The sequence below is a fragment of the Pinus tabuliformis genome, chromosome 6 (genome assembly GCF_031772625.1).
Source record: "Pinus tabuliformis cultivar Carrire ecotype Pingquan chromosome 6, CPIR1, whole genome shotgun sequence".
Lineage (NCBI taxonomy): Eukaryota > Viridiplantae > Streptophyta > Pinopsida > Pinales > Pinaceae > Pinus > Pinus tabuliformis.
Window position 1 is genome coordinate 1,213,243,810 of NC_142292.1, and position 10,056 is coordinate 1,213,253,865.

Sequence of the window (10,056 nt, forward strand, 5' to 3'; positions counted from 1 at the left end):
CCATGTAAGATAAACCAAATAGATACCAAAATAAAAACCATACCTCATTGACATTCAAGGGAGGCATATCTCATATGAAAGATTAGTCCAAATTAGCATGATACATATATAATCATAATCACATCAATATAACAACGTCATTCATGACCATACCAACTGTACACCATAACCCCATGCGTGACAACTATAACCATGAAAAAATTAGACTTTACCCAAAGAGAGTGCCACCCGCTTTGATACCACCCAGTAACCCGCCTCCTCCCACATTTAACCACATATGTCGATTTACCTAGGATAAATATGAGCTAAGGGTCACTATTATAAGACTCAAGCTCCTATATGACCTTAACGAAATGGAGTCAAAAACCTAAGACCTTACTGACTTCCCTCAAGTGATATAGGACCTCTAGGAGCAATCCAACCCCTCTAAGTGTCCAACCCCTGAGATAACTCTATTTTTCACAAATATAGATCCCTAGTCGCTCCCTTTCCAAGGAATGCAGGTGCTTATATCCCTCCAATCACATTGATAAGCTTGCCTCCATGTGACTGTGGACTTTTCCAGTCAGTTCTATGCAAGCGACCCCTAATTCTAAGCCAATTTTTTAGGGCTAGGACTCAAGCCTCTCCCCATAACTCAATGAAACTTCCAAAAATGACGTAGAAACAAGCTTATAAACCAAACCTTGAATTGGGACTTGACCTGATTCCTCCTAACTAGGACTAACATTTTGTCAAACAAATGATGAACATGCAAACTACATGTCATGAATTCATTTATGAACATAAGGATCTGAAAAATTATTTGAGGTTAAATAAGAAGGACCAATGCCTTCGCACAATAGCTATCATAGCACCAATTAGGTCATGCATTCATTAACCATACCTTCATTAATGGAAATGTGTTAAGATGCATACTTAGATCTATTAATTAACCATGATTATAACCAGCATATAACCAAATAAATAACAATGATAGAACAACCATTAAAGACACATAATAATAAGTATATTTACTCGTCAAAAGAAAGAGGAACTTAGCTCTTATTAACCATATACAAAATCCATCAAATTTAGGGACTTCCACATACCACCCGACCATAGATTAGGATAAACCAAATATTTCTTTCAACCAATCACCCCCATGCAATATTCGAAGTATGAATGTGGGATCTCATGGGATAAACCAATCCATAAAAAACTAAGGGAATACAGAGGTTAAACCACCTCCACCCTTATCATACCATGATCTCACCTAAACTTGTCCTAAGATGAAAAAACCAAACTGAGCTTGGATGCCTTAGAATTCCTTTACCATCCCTTGAGGAATTTTCCTGTCTCTACCCACTAGTTGAGGGCTTCCCAGAGAAAACCATCTCCACCCCCAACCCTTGGGATTTTCCCGAGACCACCTCACCTAGATCCAAAACCTTCCAGCTATCCAAATATCAACTGAGAAAGAATCCCATCACACCATGGTTATCTATAAATGGAAAGGCAAGGCTAAAACTACTATAAAAACCTAACAAAATCCATGCCACCAACAAGAAAGAAACCAAAATAAACACATGCATATGCCGTGCATGTCAAAACCAGCTAGGAAATCATACATGCAATCTATTACCTGCAAGTATTTCTACTGAAGCTACCTGATCCAACCTTTCCTTTCTTGATCCTTGTTTCCTTTTCCTTCCTTTTCCTTCATTTGATTTCCTTGTCCTTCCTTTACTTTCCTTGATTTTCCTTCTCCTCTTGGTGCTCTTCTTCTCTCTAATACTAACCCCAAAAGTGAACTGCCAAAAGGATTCCAAATGATGCTCTGATGTCTTTTTGTTATTGATGCATCTAATTTCTTCATTATTCCTTTATTTTCCTTCAATTTCCTCCTCACATGCAACCTGTGACCTTTCAATTCCCTTTGCTCCTAATTTCCTTTATTTTCATAAAAATATTTCAATTAATGTCTCTTTTCCTTTTCGAAGCCTTTTCTATTTCCTTTGTTAATTTCCCCATAGCCATAAACACAACAAGTGATGCCAACTAGGATATTTTTCCCACATTAAACTTGGAATATGTAACACTCTCCTCCCACATCTACCCAAGTAACCGGCTAACCGGGGTAAACATGTGACAAGAAGTTACTATGATATGATTCGACTCCCGATGTGTCAATTAAGGAAGTGAAACCAGTGGAACACATCACAAAGACCTTCCACATCAGCAACAGAACTCCCAAGATGCATCCCAACCACACAAGAAAACAGCCCTTGAGTCCAACTGAAGTTTTAGTGCATCAAAACTATGTACGCTCCCATGGTATGCACCAGCATGCATCTAGGAAGCTCCAGACACTCCCAAAGCATAGGTAAGGGAGCATCCGGGGACTTTTTTACCTCGTCATGTTCATGCAACTCCAAGATTTGTGCCACTTTTTTAGGCCCAAATCCTAATTCACTACCCATAACTCAAAGACACTTTCAGAAATGAAATTTCACAATGGAACAATGAGACATCTACATAAACATTGACAAGGACTAGATTGAACCCCTCGTAGGTATTGTAAGTCGATAGGCTATTGGCCCAATCCTCTCAATAATCCTAAAAGGTCCACAAAACTTGGGTGCCATCTTGGCACAGGATCCAATCCATAAGGAGCTCTTCTTTAATGGCCCCCGGTAATCCTGGGCATCAACACACTCCAACGAACCATCCATAGGTATCATGGAAATGGTGGTTCCACCTCAGCCAACTGGTAGTGGAACAATGGAACCTTCTCCAGGAAGAAGATCACTAGAACGAACCCATAGGAAAACTTCTTCAGGTTTCCCACCTTAGCTTTTGATAGCTGGTGCTTCATTCTGACATTCATAGCTTCCGCCCAGTTGAAGATAGTGGGAGCCGTATAGTCGATAGCATACTAAAACATCGACTTGTTGGTCTCATGCTGCGCTTGGGCCCCAACCACTCTGTTTATGGTCAACAGTAACACTCTTAGCACAAGATCCCAAATAGTCATGATCTTGATCTTTCCATTTTTTTATTTGAGTGCTTCTAGGCAATGTTATGCAAGTAGCATGGTCATGCTTGCCCCAATAGGCCTTGACCCATATAGATTGACTGGATCCCATCTTCAGGATAGTCCTATGATCAAATAAATTTCTGAAGTTTCCAACTCCAATTCTTGGTCACGGATGATGAAAAATTCCCGATTCACGTCCCAGGGAATGATCAGATACTGTAGGAATTCAGGTTGATCCCGGAGACCTTGTGCATGGAAGAATTTGAAGAGCCCATAGTTACTCAAATCATTCAAGAAATTTGGGTCAGCTATTGCTTGAGTGTCAATATCCTCATGCTCGCGTTCCTTCCAATCCACCATTTTTCATGATTCTTTCCATGCAAAAACCATATAATCAAGTCAATAAACATCTTTGGCCAGAGAAATTTGGATTCAAATGGATAAATTGGGAAAAAGCTTGAAAAAATTTGTTCACGGCACCGGCGTGACTATTTTAAAAATAGTAGCATTGATGGTGCACTTAACAATCTTCATAGACCCCGATCAGTGCAATTTTGTGCTCGGAAATTGCATCGACCAAGGGTAATTTTTTTTTTGACAAAACTTCCTCAAAAAATCCAAAAAAATGGTTAAAAATAGATAAAATAAGTATGACAATGGAGCTTAAGGTATTGGCCCTTACCTGCATCTGAAGGCTCAATGAATGGCATCCCAGATCTCCTGCAATCTACTCGAGAAAAACTAGGGAACAAGTGGGCAAAAATCTCTTCACACAAAGGTAAAATGGTAAATGGTAAAAATTAATTACTTTTTCCTCCTTTTATTCATTTTTTTTATGAAATATTAGGGTTTTTAAAGTATTGTTTGGCCTATTTTTCATCAGAAGCTGGATAATGCATTTACCTTTTGTGTAGTGACAGGTGACGGGTTATCGATGATGGTACTGAAGTCATGTTTAAGCTCTTTTCCTGACTCGTAAAACTCAAATGAAAAGATCATCGAGTATTTTTCCATTTTTAACTCATAAAAGAGAATATAAATGGGGGGTCTGCTTTCAAGCTCTTTTTTGACTCTTTAAACACGAAAATATTATCGAGCTCTTGTCATTTTGAACTTGTTAAAGGCTACGAAATGACATTTTCCCAGTATACGCTTACCCCTTTTCCGGGCTGCGATGAACTATTTATGAAAAAGGTACTCCTTAACTGAAATGGTCAAGCAGTTCTCTCAAGTATCATTTTCTACCTTTTCGGGCTAGAGAGACACAAATGTACGAAAAGGGACCATGTGGAGTTTTCTTTTGTGTGTCTTTTTCAAACTCTTGAAACATGAAAAATATACTGAGTTACACCTTTTTCAGACTCGTTAAAACATTAAACGACATTGGATTCATCACCATGACGAACATGAGCTTCTCATTCCTAGGGCTCATTAGACTTACTAGGTCAGATTCGTTTGAAGGATGAACTTACAGTGCAAGCACATGCTATCCCCTTCAAGCTTGGCATAAAAAATAATTAGGGTACCTACTAGAAATGGTGGGGCAAAATTGGAAATTCTATCAGCTGTGTCGGCAGCTCACTCTTCAACATGACACTTTATGCTTCGTGTCGGGTTGAGATATAATCCTTTTCATCATTGACCTTCTTGGGTTGGGCCATTCATTTTTTCCTTCCATTTGATCTCTACCACGTCATCATGATCACCAATCCTATGGATCTAAAAGCTGCCAAACTCCAGAGTCGTGTCACCAATATGTTCAAGAGTTAGTCCTTCTGCATTTACACTTACCCCTAATTCTCTATATCATTTGAAATCATTTGCATCCCTTTTTCTCATGTTTATGATTTTGGATACATCATGTCCCTCCTTCAACATGGTCGCTTCTTATTGACTTCAGCTCATTATCCAGGAAGCTGGCCGAGAGACTTCCTTCCAGTACCTCAGAGCTTACATGCCCTAATGGCAAGTTCTTCGCACTCGATGACAAGCTCACATCATTAGCTTTTGATAGGGTGATTTCACGAGTGTTTGGCATCAGTTCCTTTATTCACATTCCGTGAATTGTGCTGTTAGTACCTTGAGAGCCATTGTCATTATTGGTGGTTTCTCTTGCACTTGTTGACGGTTCACTTCATTGACTGATAGTCAAGCGACTTTCTAGCATGTTTGACTTCAACACATTCCTTCACATGTTAGGATTTGTACTTTGATCGAGTCGTTTGGAGTGCAAGACCATGGGCTCAGATTACACCAGTCCAGGTTGCAAGGCGATGTGGCTTGATCATGTTGATATACATGTCTCTTTCAAATGGATGCTTGTGACCATACCATGAGTTTTTATATGTGATCCTTCTCATTATTGGATGGTTGTGACCATACCTTGGTTTCGTTATGCTCCTTTCTATTAGATGGTTGCACCCATGCCTTGGATCCATTTACATGATCTTTCTCTGGTGGCAGTGTCCATACCACGATTCATGTATCATTTCTCAAAGTTTTCAGTGATGTATATGTATCTATCCTTGCTTGTAGGTTTTCCAACGACAGACTCCCGTTCCTCACATCCAATTGTAAAGCATTTCACCCCTCACTCTAGTTCGGCCTTCATGCTTTAGGGGGTGCATATTACACATCATTTTGTCACTATCCTTGTACTCCCCATCCATAATCCTGTAGGACCTCTACAGTGAACCCGACATGCTTTCCCATCATGAAGAAACTCCCAGTATGTCCCTCTTCATGAGAAGAATATTTCCCCTTTGCATCATTTCCCAAGAATATTCCTTTTATCCCAGTTTACAAGATCGACGCTACTGACCAGTTTACTCCTCGTGCTGATTTGAAGAAATTAAAACTATCCCTAGCACCATACGGAGTGACTGATCCCTTTTCCAGTCGCGCCAATCCTCTTTTGGTAAGTTTTTTAAATATGGAGTCGAAGCTTCCAGCTCTAGAAGTTTCGTAATGGAAGTTTGGTAGATGGTTGGGTTGGATGGAGTAGAGGAAATTAGTTTGGGCTCCTTTCCCCCATTAGGATGGAACAAAATCAAGAGAGAAGACCTTCTCCCATGATGAGAGGAACCATCTCCCATCCATCCAAGCTATATAAACCTCTCTTTTCCCAATCTAAGCTAGTTTTGGAGTGAGTTTGAATGATAGGCAAAAAATTTATAGCTTGTAGCTTTCTAGTGTATGTTTGGGGGAGAATAGTGTGTTTTGGTTTGGTTTGAGACTAGAGGGAAGAGGCTTTAAAACTTCCATTGTTGGGGCTATCCATGAGATGCTAGCAGAAGTGTAGGAACTCAGATACATAGAGGAGACCAGTAACGTCAAGGCATTAGTTGTAATATCTTTTTGATTTATATGGTTACAACTATTGATTGATTTCCTATATCAAGTGTTATTTTACATCTTTATGGTTTAATGTTCCTTGACCTATTAAGTAGGCTGAATACAATATTGTTTGATATCATGTTTGTTGTTGTTGTTTGTTTTCCTATTTCATGTATTCGAAGGAAGGAAACGGAAGATAGCTGGAGTGAGTAAGTAGTATCATCACCAAGTGGAATAGTGTTCTAAGAGGTAGGCCCTGTTAATTGATTCTAGCTTAAAGATATTTTCAATAGATTGTTTGTTTATGTCTAGACCTGCTCTCTGAGGCTAGAGGAATTATTTGTGTCTGCACTAAGAATTTACCAGCACCACAACCCCTCCAATAGCCTTATGTTCCATATGGTTCACAATCACTGCAAAATCCACCTTATATTCCAAAAGTAGGTCCTCATGTGCAACCTAGTCAAAATCCCATTCCCAGCACATATGGTTAAATCCCAATTGGAAATTATTAGTACTAACAACGAATTCCTCAAGGAACCATTCAACAAAAATCTTTACAGCAGCAAGGGAAACCTTTGCAACAACATGGACAACCTTTGCATCTGTTTCAACAACCTTTACAACAGCAAACGAAGTTTGTCCAACAACCGAACCATCCCTTGTATTTGCAAGGTCAAATGTTGTAGCAGCAAGGTCAGCCCTTGCAGCAACAAACTCAACCTTTATATCAACAAGGTCAAACCTTGCAAACACAAGGCCAACCCCTACAACAACAGGGTCAACAACTTTATTACCAGGGTTAGCAGTTGCAGCAACGTATAATCCATATGTCGCGCACAATTTTTATCCACCTTATGGTTATCAACAACCTATGGGAGGTCAATATCAACCCTACCCTAGATAGAATCCACCTTATGGTCAAGGTATCCCTCAGCGGGGGAAAAATCAAGACCCTTATGGTCAAAATCCTCCACCTTTGGGGAAAAACCCTTACAAACAAGGTTGGATTCCGCAAACTAGGCCTTATCAAAGTCCTTATATGCCTTTCAACTTGAAATTGTCATTTCTAGAAACCTTGGAGCTACCAAATGTCTCAAGGCTTACTAATGATATGATACTTCATTCACCTTATTGGCCTCTAGTTCCCACTAAGATTCCTAGCGATTGCCCAAAATTCAAAGGAAAAGATAAGGAATACCCTCAGGCCCATGTGATGACATATCACTTATGGTGTTCTTCCAATTCCTATGTTGACGATTATGTTCATCTACACCTCTTTCAGTGAACCTTGACAGGTGTTGCCAAAAAGTGGTACATCAAGTTACCTTGAGGTACTTATGCAAACTTCAACTCTTTGGCCATGGCCTTCCTCACAGACTTCTAGTTATCGGTTCATTATGAACTGGTACCCACTTTCTTACATCTCTGAAACAGGGTACTGCGACCCATATCTCCAATCACATCCATGAATGGAGACGTCAGTTTCACCTCATCAAGTTTGAAATCTCAAATGTGTTGTTAATCGAATGGTTCACCAAGTCATTCATAATAAAAATCGTTACAAATATAGCAATGGGTGGTTTTCTTGCTGAGGATCAAGCCATTTCCCATGCCGAGTATTTAGATTTGGTTTATTCCCAATCTGGCACGTTATATGATATTTTACCTAATGCTCCAAGATCATCTTCGGATTCAGAGTCTTTGAAGATTCCCAATGTACCACCTATTGATGGTATTATTGAATCAGTATCTCAAACTTCCAATAAAGCTTCTTCAAAGCATAAATCTATTTAGAATATTGTTTCCAATCCTCCTTCAAAAACCCCATCGAATCCTGGTAAAACCTCCGAGGTTAATGTCATTCAGTCTAACACAACAGAAAAAGCCTTGAAAGGTAAGAAAATTGGTAAAGGTAAAGAGAAATCTGATACCCTGAAATATGATCCTCCTAAGCCATCTGTTGATGATGCCTCCAAACACAATCCTAAGTATCCTTGCCTCATTTGTGAGGAAGACCATTACACAAAGGATTTTCCTCATCGTGTGTAAGTTATTCGTTTATTGAAAGGGGCCTCAACTGTACTGAAAGAGCCATTTCCATCATAGTAGACATAGTTGGTAGACCAACCACAATCCTCTGTCTCTTCAGGTTCTCAGGTATACATGAGTGGTACAGTTCTTATTTCTGTTGCCACTCAGTCAAAACATTATCAAACTCCTCAAACGCAGACGGTGGAAAAGGAAGCCACTGAAACACCTTCTACTTCCACTCCACCCAATTCTAGTCCTCTTCATATTTAGAGACCTAATAATGAATCTGTCATCCGACTGCCCCCCAAAGGTGTGCTTTAGAAGCCATTGTATAATCTGAACGCTAGAACTACTCAACATTATAGTATTGTCGAAGATTTAGCTCAAGCACCCTCGGCGATGTATGCCTTGGAAGTTCTCCAAGCTTGTCCAATGTAGCGAAAATCAATATTATCTACTATAGGATGAATCAATCCTGCAGATTCGAACTTGATCACTTTCAATCTGGAAAACCATGTTCCTCATCTTCCTTGTCAAATTGAATTTTTGATTGAAATCATTATCAAAGGAAAGATGATTCATCGGAATATCATTAATGAAGGTGATTCTACTTGTATCATGTATGTTTCATGTTGGAAAGACATTAGCTCTCCACCTCTAAACTAGTCCCTGAACACCTTAAAAGCCTTTGATGGTAGAGGCTCCCATCCTTATGTTATTCTAACAAGTTTTGCCATTACCTTGGAAGGGAAAATTGTCGAGTTAGAAGTTGTAGATGAAAATAAGAAGTGCAACCTTCTACTTGGTTGAAGTTGGACCCATGTCATGTTTTTTGTGGTGTCCTCTTCGTTCTGGGTGCTCCGATTTCCTCATGAGGGGAAAATTGTCATCGTCGATCAATTATCCTTTTTCTATTATGGTTCTTCAAACGGAAATGTATTATATGTGGGAAATATCGATATTTTGTATGAGACTGTGGGGGAAAGTCTTTTCAAAGATTATTCTTTAATGGGAACTTTTTCTTTCCCACCTCCGCATGTCACCTCGATCAACATGATCTGTACCTCCAATGATCCATGGATCATCCCTACTCTAGGTCAATTTGATTATTTTGGTGATGCCATGCCGCTAAGTCCTTTTTAACAAGCTTATCAAGAAGTTTTCTTGGCTTCAGCGGCTGCTTCAGAAATTCATATTATTCTCAGTATGCACCTGGATACGTATTCGCAATATCCTTGGCTTGGTTCTTGGGATTCTCCGGATACATTAAACGAGATACTTCCCATTGACGAGAGTATTGTTGAGGTTATGTCTCTCGACGAAACTCCTTGGAATGATGCCCATCATCATTCCTCGTTTCTTCCAAGTCATAGTGAGATTACTTCGTGTCTTGAGGCTTTTATTTCTCATAACCCGACACATCCACTTCAAACACCTATTTTGGTGCACGAAGTTTTGTCCGAAGGTAATATGGGAAATATTACGGCCACCATGCCAATCAACATTTCCATTAATCCTGGAATTTTTGAGGACATTCACATTGGGGTTTCCTGTTCTCTCGAAGAGATCCAGGTTTACGCTGACCTTTTTAAAGAATTTTGCGATGTATTCGCTATATTATACGAGGAAATGCCTGGTATTGATCCAACTATAGTGGTGCACGAAAT